Genomic DNA, 21971 nt, shown 5'->3' on the forward strand with positions numbered 1-21971 from the left:
CAGGTTTCAACTACATCTTGCTTAAACGCTATCGTTACTAAAAAAATTTTCCTAAGTGAATTCTATTACACTTTGAGCCAAATTCTCTTAAAACTTAATGGAAAATTTGTTGTACAAAGAAGATGAGAAGACTTCCTACTGATAAGCTAAAAATAAAAATAATATTAACCCTGTTAGATGCTCATGTTCTGTACTGTAGCCCACTGGGCGAGTATACGCTGTTGTAAGTAGGGTCTATGTGTTTTTATAAAAACTGGGAATATATTTGAAATTTTGAAATAATACAAAATCAGAGTTCTTCAGTTATTTTTTAAAAATGTTATTATGAAAACTGAAAATAAGGTATAAGATATTCTTAAAGTACATTTTGTTTCTTTAAAATATATTTTGCTTCATGATACGCTATTTTAAATGCCGGTCCCATTAAACCTCTCTAAAAGGTAATTTAAATGAATACATTGTTAAGTTTTTGTAATTTTTGCGCAAAGAATTAAATAATTTTTTTTTTTGAACAGTCTGCACAATTATGCACACTGCAAAATAAAATCATGAGAAATTATTATTTTTTAATTGAATTATACGTTTACATTTTACTTTTTAAGTTATTATGTAATCATTATTAATTCACTAATTTTTTGTTTAAAGGTAAGGTACGTGGTACATCTCAATGCAATACAATTTTTGCTAATTTACAATTTGGCATACAATATTTTCATATTTGAAACTCATACATCGCCAATATTATATTAACTAGTTTTTCAAGTAAATAACTTCGCTTTTTTTAATTTAGTTTATATTAATGACAAAATTCATTAGCATATGAAAACGTATTTTATAAAAAAAAATCAAACAAACAACACCTGAGGGTCTAGGAATATTTACGCTACATTTTTACTAAAATCTATACCTTTTTTGATTTCAAGTGTTAGACATACAATATTCTAATCTACTTCTACGTTTATATTTTCAATAATCTATACGAATTCTTACTTCAACTAAGAAACTGAGTGGAAAAATCGAATTTGTCTATTTCACTGGCTGGTGAAGCGGATCGAAAATTAACGACTTAATGGGAATTTGAAAGCAATAAATCGAACTAACGGAGAAGTTTTCACGATTTACCGCCCCTTGACAGTTATTGGTAAACTTCCGAGTGTTTTCTGCCATGAAAAAGCTGCTCATAAGAAACCATTTGCCATTCGGAGTCGAGTTGAAACTGTGCTTGGCCAAACACCTAACAGAAGGGCATGCGCTAATTATTTATTTTATTTTAGTTTAGTTTTAATCATTTTTATACAAAATATAGTTCACTCTCCTACAAAAATCACATAAATCCAGGCTTAAAACTTTGTGCATATTTCTACAAATTTCCATTAATCCACACACTTTATTCAAAATTTTTAGAAAAAATTTGAGTATGCAGTTTTAAGGCCCACTGAAATGCAACAAAAATTGCAGTGACTTGCAAAAAAAATGTTTACTAGTGTTCTTTACTCCATTTAACGAATGCGCGCTCGACACTTTTTTGTATGGTAAGAAAACTTGTCAACGCAAATTTTGAGCTATTTGAAATTTGCGCTCTATTAGAGCAAAATTTGTTGGGCTATAATGCCTACACATCTAGTTTTAGTTAACCTAGTTTTAAATTTTGTAATCAGCGATATCGACCCATTTTCACGAAATGCATCCAGATTTGCTAATATGCTGACGACTTTGCTATCGTTGCGAGAAACCAACGCGCCCTCGCTGACTGCACGCTGGAGCTGATAACCAAAGCAAAGGAAGTCGGCCTTGTAAAGTAAATGTTGGTAAGACAAAAATCCTCGTTAGGTCTTTAAGCGACACACGCTATGGTAACCTGGAGGGCGGCCCATATATTTTTCATAAAATGGGGTGAAAACCTGGGTGTAAACCTTAGCAGCGCTGCAGATCCCCTAATCGGCGTGAATGAGGGTCTACTAAGTACTAATAGAAGTTATTTCTGAAACTTCTCAACCATAAATTACCATCGAGGTCGTGTAAGCTACAAATCCACCCGACGCTAATAAGACCAGTAGCAACATATGGCTGCGAAGCATGGTTACTGACGTCCAACATCTCCGCTTTAAGCGTAAAATCCTAAGAAGGATATTTGGAAGCTTCCCGCTAATGCATTTTACAGAATCAGGCACAATGATGAGATGGAACAGGTGATTTCAGGTCAAAACATTGTGCGTTTCCCTAAAGCTCAGCGGCAGAGATGGTTTGGATACCTACTCAGTATGGACGACAGCAGCATTACAAAAAATACCTTCAACTCTCTTATTATGGGCAGATGATGTTGAAGCAGATTTACGTCTTATAAATGCCAGGAAAAGCGACGCCATAAACCGAGTCGTATGGAGCGCGACTGTGAAGGAAGCACTGGCTTGCCCCAAGTTGTAATTGTAAAATGTCTACAGACTACATGGAGGGGGTCGTTACAAAAAGAAATCGGTGAATGCTGGAAATCGTGGAACGAATTAAGGTGCTATGCGCCAATGTTAAAGGAAGCTATGATGGAAGCTATGAAGCTATGTCATAAAGGAAGCTATGATGGTGACAGAATTATACTATTAGGAGCAACTTATAATATTCACCTCCACTGTAATTATAGCAAATCATGTGTCAGCATCAGTTACATGCAGCTCTACTTATACCATTTTCAGAATAAATATCCAATAAACATTGGTCACAGCAGGACATGCCATGTTTTTACTCGTCCGCTAATATATTAAACTGGATACTCGACATTTTTTTTTAATTCTGCTTAAAAAATGTGAAATTTTGAAAGGAATTGTATGATTTTTTTTTATTTGCACAAAGTTTAAAACATGGATTTATATGATTTTTATTAGGAGAATGAACTATATTTTCATAAAAAAATTATTAAAATTAAATAAGAAACGAAAAAATTGTCAACATTTTATTTACAATCGAAGCAGTTATGCCGATTCAAATGATCAAGAGGCTCTACTTTTTCAATAAATTTAGTTTTGTAAAGGTTTAGGGCCAATATTTTTATGTGAAATTGGCCACAATGTGGATTGAAATATTCCTTATTCCTGGTTTGAAATCGACTGATTTGATCTGAAGCTGTGGTATTTTCAGCACCTCGACTGGTGCGTTGCCTCACTGGCACATACGATATACATATGTCGGTTCAGTGAATATGTAAATTCGAATTTATCTTCTTTAGGATGCACTGCTTGCCCCGTGGGGCGATCATTCAAATCTAAAATACGACCGCTGTATAATAATTTAAATAAACGTTCGGTACCAAATTTGGTGAATGTGGCGAATGAGAAAGCAATTCGTATCCTAATTCATGGAATTTGCCAATTGTAAGCAATTAAGTGGCCTCTCTCGCGTAAATATTTTTCTTATCCAAATGAGTTGATAAAATATTTTAAAATAATTTTTTATTTTATAAATACCCACAGTTTCAGCAATCTCATGCATTTTCACTCTGTGCTGGTTAATTACAATATTGTGAATTTTTTTGAACAATTTTTGAATAGATAACCTCATTTGGATGTTCTGGACAGTCTTCATTAAAAATGCCTCCTTTAAAATCAGTTACAATCAATAAATTATAATTAATAGCAAAGACGCAGAGTTCTTGTATATCCCTTTTAGCTCCGGTTTAATTTCATAGCTGGTTTTTTTTTTCAAAATAATTTTTTATCATTGCTCGCTGCTCTATTTTTCCATCATTGTAAGATCGTGAAATTTACAAGTATTTTTCAAGCGGGTATCATTTACCAACTAAATTGCGCAGCGACTTGTCAGTTCGACAGTAGTGTTGTGAAAGCCTGTATTTAAGAAAATGTTGCTTTTAAATTGTAGCCCTTTGGGATCAGCAAATTTCTCTGATGGGAGTACCAGGTAGTCGGAGCAAATTTAGCTTTTCTGAGTTATTACTCCTAGAGATTTACAGAATTCGTTGAAACTGTTTTATTGTGTTTAATTTTAAAATAACACGTGCAAAATGCATTCTATCATACAGTGCTCGTTGAAGTAGATACACTTAAAATGGTGACTACAGCCTCAGAATTTCGGTAGCACGAGGGTCTTTTTAAAAGTCTGTCCAAAATTATACAGATGATCTTACAGGCGAGTATCCAGGTTGTGTTTAGTTAGTAGCATCTCTTGGAAGAGCGCACACCAAGTTTCAGTGAGATCGGTTTATTTGTGTTTGGCATTCGTTTGAATCGAGTGATTTTCAAAAGAGTCCTTTTCCATCATCACAACGCACCAGCCAACAAAATTAATGGCAATAGGTTCCAACTCGTTTCACCAACCCCTTTTTTTCTAGACTTCGCTCCCTTGGTTTCCTCGGACAACTATTTGTTCCCAAATTTGAAGAAATGGCTGGTGGGAAAAAGATTTTATTTAAATGAGGAGGTGATTGCAGAAACGAATGGCCATTTTTCAGGCTTGGACAAATCCTAATATTCCGAAGAGAACATAACACTGGAACAGCGTTGGACGAAGTGTATAAGCCAAAAGGGAGACTATGTCGGAAACAAAAAAAGGGTTACCCCACACAATTTACGGATGACTCGAAGTTGGACGGAAGGGTTCGTGGAGGGTATTCTGCGAGGAGCTCCCCATCAAGCTCAAATTTCTGCTATCGGACCACTGTAGTGTTTACCAAGCAGAGGTAGTCACAATTAAAGAAGCTGTGGATTGGTTCCTTACATCTGCAATTACTGTAAAGGAGGTAAATATCTACTACGACTTCTGGCTCGGCTCCGCTTTGGGCTCGTTGTTGGTGTGTTCGAAATTAGTCGGGAAATGCTTGACTTCTCTCTCGACTGCATCCGAATACTTCGATTTTAGGCTCATTTGGGTTCCCGCTTGCAGTGGCATAACGGGTAACTGCTGAGTTAATGAGTTCGACAGACAGAGTAACCTCGAGACACTTTCACCTCAAAATGAGAAGCTTGAGGTTTTCTTGAGAATCTGTGGTCTGCTACTGGAAAGATAAGCCTCGCTTCAACTCAGTGAGCGCTGGACTAGTGCGCAAACGTGCAAAACCGTGAGACCTTTCGGGCCACGGGTAGGTCGGCGGCGCTCGAGGGAGTTTCTGAGGCTAACAAAGCCAAACAAATTTGGTAGGTATCTTTACCGGACATTGTGCATTAGGTATCCATGCGGTGAGACTTGGTATTGCCAGAATTCCTTTCTGCAGAAACTGTTTAGAAGATGCATTGGAATCATCTCAGTCCTTTCACCGCAGCTGCCCTGCTCATGTCGGGCTAAGATTTATATATCTGGGCTCTCACTTTGTTTGCTACAACGGCGGATATAGCAAGTCTAGACATTTCACACCTGGTGAATTTCATCAGCAGTTTGAGGCAGTTAAGGTAATGCAATTAATCATTGTTTGGTAATTATCCTTCAATCCATAGTCTTCCTTCTTCCTTCCTCCTCGGTGCTTTTGATTTGTTTTCCCCCTCTGTTATTCCTCTCTATGACTTCAAAATTAATGAATTTGATTATTTGTCCAAGTTAGCCCTCGCTTGGGCAGCCATTTATCCTTACCTAACCTAACCTACCCTTTAAACAACCCTCGTAAGTTATTATACTCTTTAAACGATCCTCGTAAGTTATTATAATTTGCAAAAGTTGTTCGTGCGTCACCCCTGCAGGACGTTTTGATATTGCCACATCATAAAAAAAGTTAAGGGTCTCTGTATTTAAATACAAAACCATTGTGGCCCTGTTGAAAAACTTTGACATACAAATTTTTTGAAGGACTGATTCCTTTTTTAATGTTTTAGAATACCTACAATATTAGTTGGCAAATGAATAGAGGATACAATAGCTGCACAATTTTTGTTTTCTGCATTTTGCGCGTAAGTATTATGAGTATTTTGTAATACTTTTAAATGATTATTATTAGATATAAATTATTTTATGAAATAATATTATATTTATCGTATTTTACCTATCATATTGTATTATATTACATTCAATTACTTTTTATTGCTGTGTATTGCTTTATTAAAATCTAAACATTTTTAAATATATTTTCATAATTTTTTAGTAGAGTTGCTTAAGTTTCATAATACTAAAAACTCTTTAATGCCAATCAAAATACGTTTGGAATAAATTTCTAAATAAACACATATTTGTTCTTAGTACCCTTATAGTCTCCCTACTTTCGTTTTATATATTTTCCGCAAAGCGCATTTCCCTTCTCATATATTTCCGTATATTCTCGGCTTGTATATGAATGTGCATTTACATATGTGTGTGTCATTCAAAAAAGCACATCTACACATATTTTAAATATAGATTCACTAATTTATCAATTCCTGATTTAATAATAATTAAATACTTCCTTTTTATTATCTCATGAAAATAATATTTATTTTTCTGGTTTGATTGCGAGTGTATGTTGGTATGAGTGTCCTTCCCATTTCTCTCTCATTGTTGATTAATGACTTAAGTTTTCGCTAATATTTGCGTCGCGGTTATTAGAGAGAGATTAGAGCATAATTGCTTGTTTCAGATGTTTTTGTTGTTGTTCTTGCATTTAATCCCATCGATGACCTGCAAGCGGAAATGGAAGATTTAAATAAATAATAAAGCAAGGATTATTGTAAAATGCGCAATTCCAATTAACTACACATATTTACATACGCACACACGTATATATATGCAAGTCCATTTGGCGATAGTAAGCACTTATGGACATATACATATATACGTATATTTGTGGTCACAAGCAATAATCATGTAAGTCGAATGAAGAAAGGCTTGAGTTATATGTACATATGTATATGTCAACGTATTTATTTATTTATTAAGCCAATGAATATAATAGATACTTATAGACTAAGTGAACATATTTTATGGCTAATAGGTAATAAAAAAAGAAAGTACAATTAAACTATTTATTTATAATAAATTTCGAAAGATTTTAATAGGTGATCTTTTGAAAATGAAAAATCTGTCTCAACAAATTTAGAGATTTTATTAAACTCAATTAATGTTCTCGAAATAGGACCATTCTGAGCATAAAGGGATTTTGAAAGACCAACATAGAAGAACTCCGACCTACGCAGAACTCTGGCCGGAATATTAAAGGAAATTCTCTCAAGAAGCACCGGACAGTCAACAGCACCACGGATTAAGTCAAAAATGAAAGATAAAGATAGGATTATTCTCCTGCTCTGCAATGATTTTAAGTTGACCAATAAGCATTGCGCTTCATATGTTGGGATAGGATCCAAAAAGCGAAAATTACGAAACGCGAAATGTAAGAATACTTTTTGGATTCATTCAATTCTAGCAGCATGGTACGTATAATACGGAGACCAATTGAAGGATACGTACTCCAGTTTTCAACGCACAAACGCCGTATACAAAAGCTTCAGCATATAAAGGTCGGAGAAATCGGAACTATGATACCTAACAAAAGCAAGCATGGCGTAAGATTTGACAATAATTAAATGTATATGACTAGTAAAAGTAAGCTTCGAATCAAATATTACACCCAAGTCTTTAATTTCATTTACACGCGGCAGGGGTGTTCTTGATATGTGATAAGAGGAGTCAATAACAGTAGCACGCTTATTGCCAATTGCAATTGCCACTAAAGTCCAAAATCGCAACAAGGTCCTCAAATCGCTTGCCGGCAGCACTTGGGGCAAAGATAAAGAACTGTTGCTTTCGACATTTAAGGCAATTGGTCGGTCGGTTCTAAACTATGCTGCGCCTGTCTGGTCGCCGGAACTAGCGACACGCAGTGGATAAAGCTACAGACATGTCAAAATACCGCCATTCGGACAGCGACCGGTTGCCTCCTGATGTCCCCCATTCAAGACCTGCATAACGAGGCACAATAGCTCCTAGTAGTGAAGCATAACAAACTGCTCAGCACGCAGTTCCTGCTTGGATGTTACCGTAGGTTTCACCCCTGCAGACACCTGTTGAGCCTGAGCCGCCTCCCAGGCACGTCAGGAGACACCTTTTAGACTACGCTGACGAAATCCAGGACAAAACTGACCGCAACCTACTGGACCGGACAGTATTTAGACAGTCAATAAACGACGTCCACCGGGAGACCGTCACCACCTTCATGAACTCCCGTCCTGTGAATGCCGTAATCAGAGTCCAACCACCACCTATTGCAGACGAAGAGCTCCAGCTTCCCCGTGAGACTCGTGTAGCACTGGCACAACTACGTTCTGGATACTGTAGCAGGTTAAACTCCTACATATCCAGAATCGACCCCGGCATTCCAAACACATGTCCGGCATGTGAAGGTACCCCGCATGACATTAACCACCTCTTCACATGCCCCCTAAAACCGACTCATCTAACACCCCTCTCCCTCTGGACCCAACATGTCGAAACCGCATGTTTCCTGGGCCTACCCCTAGATGAGCTAGACGAAGACGACCGGTGATATGCCTTACACTGACAGGGCTACCATTACTGTTAAAACAACAACAACAAAGTAGCACGCCTAGAAAAGGTAATTTGGAAGTACTTATTTATATTGAGCGGTAGACGATTATTGATACACCAGTTGCAGATTATTATTATATCAATTTGCATCAATTCCGAGTCGAGGGGACTAGTAATCGTCGAATAAATCTTAACGTCGTTTGCTAAAGTAGGAATCTTGCCGGCGAGAAGCAAGAGTGAATATCATTGATAAACAGAACAAAAAGAAGCGGGCCAAGTTACTACCTTGTGGAAACCCAGAGCAAGCAACGACGACCAAGCAATGTCGATTCTGTATGTAAGATGAGATCTAACTTAAGAAGGCTGAGTGGAAACCAATGCAGGCTAATTTTTTTATTAATATTATATGGGAAACCCGTTCAAAGGCCTCAGAGAAGTCGGTATAAATGGTGTCAACCTGGTGCCCTGATTGGAAAGCAGCGGTCCAATCATCCGAAAATACAGCTAAATTAGACACTGTTGAGCGGCCCGGAAAGAAGTCATGCTGCTCCGGACGCACCATGTTTTTGACAGCAAAAAGCAATTTGTCCTCGATGATGCATTCAAAAAGCTTTGTAGTGGCTGAAAGCCTTGAAATAGGCCTGATATATACTAATATCGTTTTTATTACCGCTCTTGAAAATGGGTGAAATGAAAGTCAATTTCCAGGTATCAATGAAAGTAGCCGAAGTTAGTGTTATGTTAAAGATTAACAACAGAGGATATAGTAAAAAATCACATTGCTTGAATAACACCGCAGACAGACCATCAACATAAGTGTTTGAAGAAGATTTAAGTCGAGTAATGTCTCTAAAGACATCTTCAGTGGACAATGCTAACTTGCCGAAGTCAATAGATGGTTCTATAACGGAGAAAACATATTCCTCACCGTCGGAGGCTGATGCAAAATTGAATTTAAATAACTCAGCGAAGAGATTAGCGGCATCTGCTGGAGTATTCGCAGTTTTGTTACCGAAAAAAAGAGTGGCCGGAATATTGGAAACAGATTTCTTCGAATTTACAAAACGAAAATTTAAATTTTTTCAAATGTTGCCTCAAAAATGGACCACTTTGTTGAACATCATAAATTTGTCTGAGTGCGCGATGAACACTTTTCACAGAGCGCCGATTTTCGTAATAGAATTGTACGATTTGTAAATGTTGTTGAGATGTAAGTTTTTCTATGATGAAATTTTAATGAAAACTGAAAAAAATTATATATTTAGTTTAGCAGTAGTCACGCGTGATCTGTCAAAAAGTCCTATTGGAAAAACTATCTCCAATTTGATCACCCTTTACAATCAACCAGTACTCAATCCAGTTACCAACAAGGGCGGCAAATGTTACAAAAAACAATATTTGAAGCAGCTCAACTGCAATTATATGTAGTTCTGATCCATTAGTGTTTTGGAAGGTAAATCTATGAAAAAAAATTTTCCGAACAGATTATTAAATATCTTTTCTCTAGTAATTGTAGTAATTCTTTATTTATTTGTAAATATTGCATCTTATATTTTAATAATTTATACAATTATTTATTTAAATATATAAATACATAAGGAAAGAAATAATAAATTTGTGGCAATAACAATTTTGTCTGTCACAGCTGAAAAATTAAACTATGCAATAAGAAATTCTCTATAGCGTAAGGCTGAGTACATATATAAAGCACGTTAGTCTTTTCCAATTGTGGCCATTAAGTATATCTATTACTTCTGCTTCATTTAGCTTCGCTGCGTTTTGGTATCTTGTTCTGATCTCTTTCAGTACCGGACTTCTTCCTCGTTTATAATAAATTGCAGAGGGTGCAAATTTTTCAGGTATGTATTTCCATACGTGGTTGCATTAAGCTTTAGTAAATTATTACATCTTGCTCTGAAAATTGTTCTAATGTCAGCTAATCGCATATATTCTTTCATATATGATTACCCTTTTGAGTAGTTTAAATGTTTATAAATTCGCGTCGCACTTGACTGTGCTTTTTGCCTTGCCATGCTGAGTGCTTTTATTTTCATTTTAGTAAGAAGTTGCACACAGCGATCGTGCCACTCTGTAACGGTGATGATTTCTTCAAATTTCAGACTGAACTCCATTCCCATGTCGTTCAGATGCTTAAGCCAAAACACATTTTTACTTAAGTTGCCTTGTTATATCTTTTCTCTTAATCATTTGCTGCTTGAACCATTACCATTATGTGACAAAAAAGCGGAGAGGATATTTAGCAAGATCGGGTTAATTATCAATGATAGACGCACCAAACTTAAGGCAACAACAAGCTGATTTTTTTAGAAAAAAATGTGTTGTAAATAAATATGTGCATCTCAAAAGCATGTAAAAAATTAGTATAACGCAATAAAAGCCTTAATATATTGAGTTAAATTTGGCCGATAGTAGTACAGGCAAATATCGATAGTTTCTACCTCTAGTATAAGCATATCTACAAATAAGTCAAAACCAACGTCCATTTCAATATAAACATACACTTACACTCATTTATATAAGTATACACGCACCCATTGTTAATCCACTCCACAAAACACGGTGAATTTCAATTAAAATGCTATTACACCGCTCGTTAAGCGCACTTGATAAGCATACATACACATGTACATACAAGTATATGTATACCTCGTATGTGTAGAAGTGCATGAAAACCCATTTCCACAAGTGTACATCCATCCATACATATATGCAAATGTCCTTATTGTGCCCTTTAAGTTGCTCCGAATTTAAATTTAATTTGATTCACTCTACTGAAAATGTTCACTTGTTGCACACCCACAAAATGCTTTTTCTCAAACACACTCAGCCATCACCCCAGAGAATAGCTGCACAAGTAGTGGAACTGCATTCTTAATGTGTACATATGTATGTACGCGTGTCTAGGTATGTAGGTACATAAATACCCTGCAGGGAACTCAATTGATTCCGAACTGTTAAGCTACTGGGCTACTACTACATCTTTCATGCAACTTTTAAATTTTACACTGCGCTAGAGAAGAAAGCGAAAAATGTTTCCCCAAAACTGATACTCATTTTATTTTCATATATTTTTGATAAGTTTAAAATACACTTTATACAGCCCTGAAATTATTATATGTATAAGCAAATTATTATTGGTTAGTTTTGACTATTTACTTATTTATTTTTTAATTTCAACTTTTTTTTATAAAAATATAGTTCATTCTATAACAAAACCCTTAATAATCCAAGTTTAAAAATTTGAACAAGATTTATTGAAATTCGACAAATTTTGCATCAGAAGCTCAAAGTTTCAATGAAATTTTTTTTTTCAATTTGGGTACACAGTTTTATAGCCTATTGAATTTTAGTATATCAAAGTGCAAGTTTGAAGACGCTTAAAATTTCCATTGATTTTTGAAAATTTTTTTCTTTGACGATGTTGTGCATTTTCCGCGTATAAATAAATTCATTCGTTATATGGGAAAAAAGTACATACCTTCAGGGTAAAAAGTATCAAAAATCACTGAGAATTTTGAGCTAATTCAATCAAACTTCTACCTTAATATTCAAAAGCAAGAACAAAAGAAACAAGATTGCGCCCATCAGAGAATGTGTGAAGTCACATTGTTGAAGTTGTGCAGTGATGCCAACCCTTTGCTCTTCGCAATAAATTTAGAGCTTTTTTATACCCAAAATGCGAACATTTTTGAGTTTGGTGTTTGTTTCTTTTTTTAATTTAAAACTACCGAAACTGTTAGTTAATAAAAATATTTGTATAATTAAAAAAGGCTAAAAACCCCCTCTTGCATTTAAAGCTTATGCTGAGAAGATTTCCGTGCTATTGAAAATTTGTTAATTCTTATAAAATTTGACGTTTTGAAAGTGTAAATCTAATTTTTTGCTTTTTCTGAGGCTATGAAAGAATGTTGGATCTTCTTCTCTCCACTCTTCTTAATATTTAAAACCTTACGAATTAAAGCCATAGAGGTGTGTATTCATAGCATAAATAATCAAAAAAAAAAAAAAACATAGCAGTAATACTAAAGAAATGAATACGAATTTTTTGAAAGAGGAGTACTTATCTTGTTACATAACCTCAAATATAATAAAAAATAATTTTTGTTTTGTTTTTAAGAAATTCTCTTAGCATAAGTTATTGGCTATTTGGCTATTGTACATAACCATAGCACATTTATTTAAAAAAAAAATACACACAATAAAGACAATCTCTTTAAGTAATTCAATAAAAATTTAGTATTTTTATTTCTTTACATGGACATTTTAGTGCTTTTTTTTATCCAAAACTAGGCAGCACTGCAGTTGCGACGGAGAGGGAAGAAGAATAAATTTGGAAAAATGTCACATACAAATAACACACGAATATTAAACAACACAAGGCGCATTCATTAGTGGCAAGGTGGTGGCACTAGACCAACAACACTGTTCTATACGTTTTATTGTCAAAGCAAAGTATTGAGAAACTAGAAAAAAAAAAAAATAATGAATTCGTCTTGTTTCATTCTGACAGCCACAATAGTACGGCGAAAGAACAATAATCACAATCTCCGACAATGTGACCAGATGATAAATAAAAAGTAAAGCTAAATGGAACTGAGTGAATTATTGAACTAATTTAAAAAAAATTATATTTTACATAATTATAAATATCCCATTTTAATTAGAAGATACTAGAGGAATGTCAGGAGGAAATATCCGGGCTAGAGAAGAAAATCAAAAATACTAAAAAAGTTACGAAAATAGTAATCTGGTCACATATACGAAAATCAGCTGATATTGTCAAATTCGCTGATAGGAAAATAACGGGATCATCATAGCGATACTATCATTTTTCTTCATCGTGTTTCAAAAGAAAATTATGCAATAGTAAATAAATAAAAAATGTATATATAAAAGGTGGCGCAAAAGTAATCACCTAATCCGATGATTTATAGTTTTTGCAAATGATATTATATCTTACGTCAATCACATTTGACACTTGTGCACTAGGCAGCTGCAGTATACAAACAAACAAGCAATGGAGCGCGTATAGGTCAAAATAAAGATTCCCATCACTCAAATTATTTTTTATTTTATTTTATTACAGTTACGCAAAAAAAAAAATTGGATGATTAATTGAATGGCTGTGCAACCACCGATCTCGCCAGCTTGAAATTAGAATTTGTTGCGCTAGTCTAGCCTAGATTTTCCCTGCAGGGTATGTGCGTATATATATGTACTTATGCGTATGTACATAGGTATGGAGAAATGAACGTGTGCTCCTTTTATGTGCGGTTGTTTGCATGAGTTTCCTTCCGTTTACGTCGGAAAGTGGAAATGCGCTAGAGAAATCCTTATTGTTGGCGATACTCTGCTACACTTTCGCAATTTTGCACACTTGCAGCTCCTCTTTATTTGCTTTTTTGTTTTTGCTTTGTTTTTGTAACCGAGTATTTTACTCACATTTTTTAAGACTTATTTTCTTTTCTTTTTTTGTTTTTGCGCTTTCAACGAGCTTGTAACTATTTTTACATGTGCGCGTGCTTTCATATTTTTCCTTTGCTTTTTCACGATCATCCTGTATTCTTGTTTTTGTTATTTTTATATAAGTTTTTGTTAAGTTTTGCTCTTTATTATTAAAATACAAGTTATATAGTTTGACATCAAGAGTTCATGGTAATGTAGGGTAGTATAAATGTGTATTTTCTTGTAGCATAAATACATTCGCCCTCACTTTTTGCAGTTTGAGGCGATTTATGTCCACAGTTAAAGAAGCCTAGGCGAATACAATTTGCATTAAAATTCTTTAAGAGCTATCGATATACGATATATATCGATATATGTCTAAACAGTTTCTTTGAAGCATACTTTAGGCTTATTTAGGGTACACCCAATTCTCTTTGGCGGCTTTTCTGGATATCGAAAGAACGTTCAACAATGTTAATGTGAAATCGATAAATTCAGCGTTGACGAACATGGGTATGAACGAAAAGATTATTCCAAGGGTAGACAATATGCTATCTAACAGAGTAATCAGTAATCACCGTGATCTAAACACCGGGAATCTAGGAAAAACAGTTACTAGAGGAACTCCATATGGGAAGTTATCTCGCCGTAACTTTGGTGAAAATTTGGCAGAGACGGTTCGTAAAACTCGAACATTTTTGGGTCATCGTGAAGCACCTTGTCGGACCGTAATACAAAAATTGGTGGAAAAATTCGAGCTGTTAGGACAAGTTAGTGATGTGAAGAGTAAAACCCCTGCATGTCGCTCAATAACAGCCGAAAATAGTGCTGTTGGTGCCGAAAGTGTTGAAGAACACCCAGGTTTGTCCATTCCTCGTCGTTCTTTGGAATTAGGCATTCCACAAACGTCATTACACCGTATTTTGTACAAAGATTTGGGTCTTAAGGCTTATAAAGTCCAGTTAACACAAGAACGTTGAAATGCATGAAAATGATTCGGAATTCCTTCGAAAAATCATCTTGAGTGATGAGGCCTATTTCCAGCTCGGTGGCTTCGTCAACAAGCAAAATTATCGGATATGGGGCTCAGAAAATCCAAGAGTTATTGTTAAAAAGCCTCTCTATGCTCGACGTGGTTGAATGGAGCGCAATCCAGAGATCGAATTGGAAGGTATTGATCTGGACAACGTTTATTTTCAACAAGACGGCGCTACGTGCCACACAAGCAACGAAACTATTGATTTTTTACGGGAATAATAATACCTCTTATTGGAAAACCCTTTATGTGCTAAAGTGATAGCGGCCAAATCTGCTTTCAGGCATGCTAAAAAAAACACGCACGGTCATGTATCAGTTCTACTATCTGTGGCACACTTGCAAGACGTATCGAAAACAGATTTTCTGGTTCCCAAGATAGATCTGAACAATGACTATAAAATACGAATACCCGACAGAAAGGATTGGCAAACCAGATGACAGTGGGAGCGACATTTATACTGACGGCAAAAACATAAACAATAAAACTCGGAACAATTATCCTTAAATTGCTCTTTTAGACTCCCAAACCGGTGTAGCGAGTTACAAGCTAAGATCTCTGCTATAAACAAAGCAGCAAAAACTATAAGACTAATGGACTTACCTCCTTACCATTTTTGGTAGCTTACATTTTGTTCACATTTTGGTAGATTTAATAAAACAGTTACCAATATAAAATTTTTAAAACTGATGGGAAAAAATTTTTATTTTTAATTGACATTTTTTTGTGTTCACAGTAAGAGCAGTCCAAGAAGTGCAAATCTTTGACAATTTATTTATAATTCTCCGTATTTTTCAATATTTTCTTCGTTTTTTTTTAATTTTTTTTATAAAAACATAGTTCATACTATAGCAAAATCATATACCTTCTACTCAAATATGAACGAGACGGTATCAATAAAACAGTCCGCGGATGACATATGGCAAAAATAATTTTTTTGTTTTTTGGTAGGACTGTCATAAGCTTACATGGCAAATTTCAGCGTGATATGTCACATAGTTTTTTTTCTATGCTGCTGTAAGCAAGTCAAGCTCGAGTGTGTTCTTCGAATTTAACGATGGAAATTCAAGTTGAACAAAGAATTTGTTTGAAATTTTGTTATTCCAACAAAATTTCGGCTTCAGACGCCTTAAAAATGTTGCAGACAACCTATGGGGACTCTGCTCTATCGCGTGCACGTGTTTTCCAGTGGTACAAATCGTTCAAAGAGGGCTATACATCAACCCAAAAAACCACGCCAAAGTCGCTCAAAAATTAAGGTTATGCTGACTGTTTTTTTCAATTACGAAGGTGTGGTGCACTCGGAGTTCCTTCCGCAAGGCCGATCGGTTAACGCTGAATATTATTTAGACGTTTTAAAGCATTTCCGCGAGAACATTCGTCTTAAAAGGAAGGAATTGTGGGACAACAAGTCATGGTTCTTGCATCACGATAATGCACCAGCTCACACATCACGTCTTGTTCGCGATTATTTGAACAAAAATAATGTTAATATCGTTCCGCAAGCACCGTATTCGCCTGATATGGCTCCATGTGACTTTTTCCTGTTTCCCAAGCTCAAGTTGCTGCTCCGTGGAAAACATTTTGAGACAATTGAAGTCATAAAAGAGAATTCGAAGAACCCACTCGAGCTTGACTTCTTTACAGTAGCACAGAAAACAAACTATGTAACATATCACGCTGCCATTTGCCATGTAAGCTTATAACAGTCCTACCAAAAAACAAAAAATTTATTTTTGCCATATGTCATCCGCGGACCGTTTTATTGATAACGTCTCGTTCATATTTGAGCAGAAGTTAAATAAAACGAAACAAATGCTTTTTAATACATTTTATTACCCAATCCCGCACTACTTACGAGGCATGCCATGTTCGGCACGCTTTTTTTTTTTGCATGGTATTCCCAGTAGGCCCAGCACATGACTCGTTTATTAAAGTTTTATTCACTTATGAAGTTCTAGTTTTGGCACTCTCCTACCAAAGGTTGCACTTAAGATGGCCAGTGCATATCGGCGCTGGCATTTATGTGCTCTGAGTATGCAAAATGCTTTTCCAAGTAGATGTCGCATACCGTTAAAACTTTGTAATACTAATTAGCTTAAACTTTTTAGCAGTACTCAGAAAGCTAGCGCTGGTGCTGGTGTTTTTAAGCCTCCTCTATCCACATCAAAACCTCCTTCATCCACTATAAGAAGGCAGGCTCATTGAAAACATGTTCCGTCCATCTCAACTTTTTTACAATGAAGAGACTATCCAACTCTTGTCCCTGTCGTACCTCGTACATAATTTTTTAAATTCTCCACTGAAGTGTCACTTAGGTGAAGACACTCAGTTTTTTAATTGGTCATTACCACATATTTCTAAATGTCCTTTTGTTAATAATGTATTTTTAAAGCAACCTTACTTAGAAAGTATTTCTGCAACATCTATTTAAAAGTCCACCTTTCGCACACATTGCCCCAAAAAACTGCCGTATGACGTCCTAATTTAAGCCATATATCAGCACATATTCCATGTCATACTGGTCCTTTACTCGTATGCTTACTGAGCAAACATTTTAAAAGGTGCTCAAATTGAGACAACTTTTTCCAATAGGGCTTTTTGATAGATCACGAAAGACTACTGCCAAACTAAATATATAATTTTTTCAGTATTCATTGACATTTCATAATCTAAAGACTTACGCCTCAACAACGTTTACAAATCGTGCCATTGTATTACGAAAATCGACGCTCTGTGAAAACTGTTCATGACGCGCTTAGGCAAAATTATGGTGTATAGCGATGATGGCCCATATTTGGCTTAATGGCTACGTCAATAAAAATAATTGCCACCTTTGGCTAAGAGCAACCCGAAGCCATTCACGTACAGCCTTTACATCCATTGAAAACAATCGTTTGGTGCGGCCTATGGGCTGGAGGAATCATCGGCCCATATTTCTTCAAAGACGAGGCTGGCGCCAATGTAACAGTGAATGACGAATGCCATCGTGCCATGAAAAAGAACTTTTTAATGCCGGAAATTGAAGCCCGTGATCTCCACAACAAGGCGTCGCTACTTGCTATGCAGCCTGTGGAACCATGGATTTAATGCATTTAAGTTTCGTTGTGCAATTTATCTCTCATCTCGGACCAGTGGATTGACCACCAAGATTGTGTGATATCACACCCTTGGGCTTTTATTTGTGGGGGTATGTAAAGTCTAAATGTTTTGTGGATAAACGAGCTTCAATTGAGGCATTAGAAGCCAATATTACTAAAGTTATTCATGAGATACCGGCCGAAGTCTTCCAGTGAGTTATTCAAAATTGGTGTTTACGGCTGGACGATTTACGGTGCAGTTATATATTTGAAAGGTTATCTTTAAAAAATAAATGTCATGAATGGTTCTAAAAAAAAATAAAAAAATAGTCCAATCAATTTGAATTTTCGTTGATTTATTTCAAATCCGATACCTCTAAATTGATTACTCTTTAAGATAGAGTACCCATACCACTACCTACTTCAAGTGTGATAAAATATTTTACAGTTACTCCTTGCCGTATGTAGTTTTATATCTATTTTAATTTTTTCTGTATCCTTTTTAAAAACACGTGCCTACAGATTTATGTACATAAATAGAAACTATTTCAATGCCAAATGTATCTGCATTGCATGCAAAGAAAATATTTTCTTCCTCTCAGGCGCTGTTCTTTGTGGCAGTCCATTAGCGTTGAGCTTGTTGGCAATTTCCTCTCATTTCCTACCAAACTGAGTCTTTGAAGTTTGAAGCGCCAAAACTGGTATCCCTTTGGCTATGTCTGTGCATTGTTCCGGCTCTTTTAGCAGCAACACAAATTGCAACATCAGTGATTTTTTTCTTCAAGCTAAAATAATTTATGTTTTTTGATAAAAGTATAAGTTCACTATTCATCATTCCTTGGGATAGAGGTGCGTGATAAGGCTGTAAATAATCTCAAACAAAGTTAATAACGGCAACGTTTTTGCCAGCAAATCACAAAAAATCAGTGACTTTGGCTGTATTATCTCGAAAATTTTGTGTGTGTCATTTAGGGTCATTTTCTTAACTTCTAATATTTATTTTGATTTAATTTATTATAAATAGAGAATTCGAAGAACACACTCGAGCTTGACTTGTTTACAGTAGCACAGAAAACAAACTATGTGACATATCACGCTGAAATTTGCCATGTAAGCTTATAACAGTCCTACCAAAAAACAAAAAATTTATTTTTGCCATATGTCATCCGCGGACCGTTTTATTGATAACGTCTCGTTCATATTTGAGTAGAAGGTATACAATCAAATAGCGACATCTTATCTGAAAATGATTTGTTTGCGTGGCGGTTTGTGTTTTGTAAAGAATATCTACCAAGTAAGCAACGTTGGCCGACCCATATAGAAAAAAATTCAAATAATAATTTTTCGAGAAAATCAAAGAGACAGAATTTCCAAAGAACGCTTCTAGCTTTAATAAAAATATGTTCTTATAAAATTTGGTTATTCTTTCATGGTGAAAAAAAACAATACAAATATTATTTACAATTCTTTTTATTTAAGTTTCGCCATATTTAGAAAATATATTATTAAATTTCATTCCATTACCTACAATTTTTGTAAAATAATAGGACTATGAATAAGTTCGTGCGGTTTTACAACAGATGGCGTAACTTGATTATTATTCCATCGATCCACATTTCCAAACATTCATTGGAGAGCTACTGTCGTAAGGCACAAACGTCAGTATAAGTTTTTTATTTGAAGCGTAAACAACAATATTTTTACCACACTTGAAAATGTCGAATTTCGTGCCAAATAATGTGTTTTTGCGGGGAATTCTTCTTCATTATTTTAATATGAAGAAAAAAGCAGCCGAAAGTCATCGTATCTTGGTGGAAGTTTATGGTGAGCATGCTCTAGCTGAGCGAACGTGCCAGAAGTGGTTTGCACGCTTTAAAAGTGGTGATTTTGGCTTGGAAGACGAAGAACGCGAGGGTGCGCCGCCAAAGTTCATGGATACCGAATTGGAGGAATTGCTCGATCAAGATCCGACTCAAACGCAAGAAGAGGTTGCAAAAACTTTGGGAGTTGATCAATCAACCATTTCCAAACGTTTAAAAGCCATGGGAATGATCCGAAAGGTAGGCCATTGGGTGCCGTATGAATTGAAGCCAAGAGACGTTGAACGCCGTTTTATGGCATGCGAACAACTGCTTCAACGGCACAAAAGAAAGGGTTTTTTGCATCGAATTGTGACTGGCGATGAAAAGTGGGTCCATTACGACAATCCAAAACGTCGGGCAACGTATGGATACCCTGGCCATGCTTCAACATCGACGTCGGCGCAGAATATTCATGGCCTGAAGGTTATGCTGTGTATCTGGTGGGACCAGCTGGGTGTTGTGTATTATGAGCTACTGAAACCGAATGAAACGATTACGGGGGATGTCTACCGACGACAATTGATGCGTTTGAGCCGAGCACTGCGAGAAAAACGGCCGCAATACGCCGATAGACACGACAAAGTTATTTTGCAACATGACAGTGCTCGGCCACATGTTGCACAAGTGGTCAAAACATACTTAGAAACGCTCAAATGGGATGTCCTACCCCACCCGCCGTATAGTCCAGACCTTGCGCCATCCGATTACTATCGATGCAACATGGCCTGGCTGACCAGCACTTCCGTAATTACGATGAAGTCAAAAAATGGATCGATTCGTGGATTGCGGCAAAACCGACCGAATTTTTCACAAAGGGAATCCGTGAATTGCCAGAAAGATGGGAAAAAGTAGTAGTAAGCGATGGACAATACTTTGAATATTAAATTTGTAACCATTTTACGTCAATAAAGTTTCAAATTTCGAAAAAAACCGCACGAACTTATTCATAGTCCTATTAATATTTTTCTAGGATCAATAGGTCACAAGATAAAAGTCGCGAAAAAAAGATGACCCCAAAAGTTTACACAAAAATTTGCACAACCGTTTGGCACACTTCAAACACGCCTCCAATACAACAAAATCACCAAATAGCAACGAAATTTGAAATTAAAGTTCATGGACAACCCAGCTGTCTTAATACTCGTAAACCTAGGATGGAACTAGTCTAGGCTGAGTGCATGTTGCTTTCTTCCGGCCGCATCCGGCTGAGATATCGTATCCTTCTTTTTGCTATAGCATCACATTCGAGAAGAACGTATGTTGGAGCTTCCGGGAATTGGTCGCTGAAACGACAGAAGTCAGTGGACAATATGCCAAGCTTGTGATCCAGTGACCTGTAAGAATGCCCGTGAGCATTTAATGAGATGTGAGAATACCCGTGAGCAATTTATCTTTAAGGAGGTTTATGATATGACTTAATCTCTTCTGATTGTGTCCTCCCAATGATGACTTGGCGTATCATATACTTTGGTACCAGCTTCGGTTTCGTAGCCTTTGCTCTGCGCTTCAAAGCTCCTCCTTGACGGTGGAAGGAACGGCTTGGATTCTATTAATAACGAAGTCTCAGCTTCTTTAGCCAATGCATACATTACTTCATTCCTAGGTATAACCCTATGTTCGGGGACCCATATGAGCCGGATGCGATGGTGCATATGCCAGTATATTCAGAAATATTAATGAGTTGGGCGTGACTATCATTTAGGAGTGTGTAAGTTCGAATTTCCGTGCATGAAACAGGAAAATCATAGCAACAGTTTTTGCTAATAGCGGTCGTCCCTAGGCAGGCTATGGCCAACCCTCCGAGTATATTTTCACTTTGAAAAAGCTCCTCATGAAAATTATTTACCGTTCGGAGCTGGCTTAAAACTGTAGATGTCTTCATTTGTGGAATAACATCAAGACGCACACCACAAATAGGAAGGGGAACTCGGTACGCGCCAATAATTTACTTATTTTTTTATCTTTAATATTCTCAGTTTCGCGATGCACTCAAGGACTGACGAGGACGTAATCCCAAAGGATGACGACGCCTTGAGTGCCGCCTGATTGTCGCTTTTGGCATCACTAGAATTTGCCGCAATC

General features: G+C 36.1%; 1 protein-coding gene across 3 annotated transcripts in view; it reads right to left on the reverse strand.

The window, feature by feature from the left end:
- Positions 1–6348: 6348 nt before the first annotated feature.
- LOC129239050 (uncharacterized) overlaps positions 6349–21971 on the reverse strand; it is a 42835-nt gene continuing 27212 nt past the window's right edge. For all 3 annotated transcript variants that reach the window (XM_054874323.1, XM_054874321.1, XM_054874320.1), the window contains one exon: positions 6349–6582. The gene's annotated coding sequence lies outside the window, so the exon portion shown is untranslated. The remainder of the gene's footprint in view (positions 6583–21971) is intronic.

This window comes from Anastrepha obliqua, chromosome 2 (genome assembly GCF_027943255.1).
Source record: "Anastrepha obliqua isolate idAnaObli1 chromosome 2, idAnaObli1_1.0, whole genome shotgun sequence".
In the NCBI taxonomy this organism is placed as follows: domain Eukaryota; kingdom Metazoa; phylum Arthropoda; class Insecta; order Diptera; family Tephritidae; genus Anastrepha; species Anastrepha obliqua.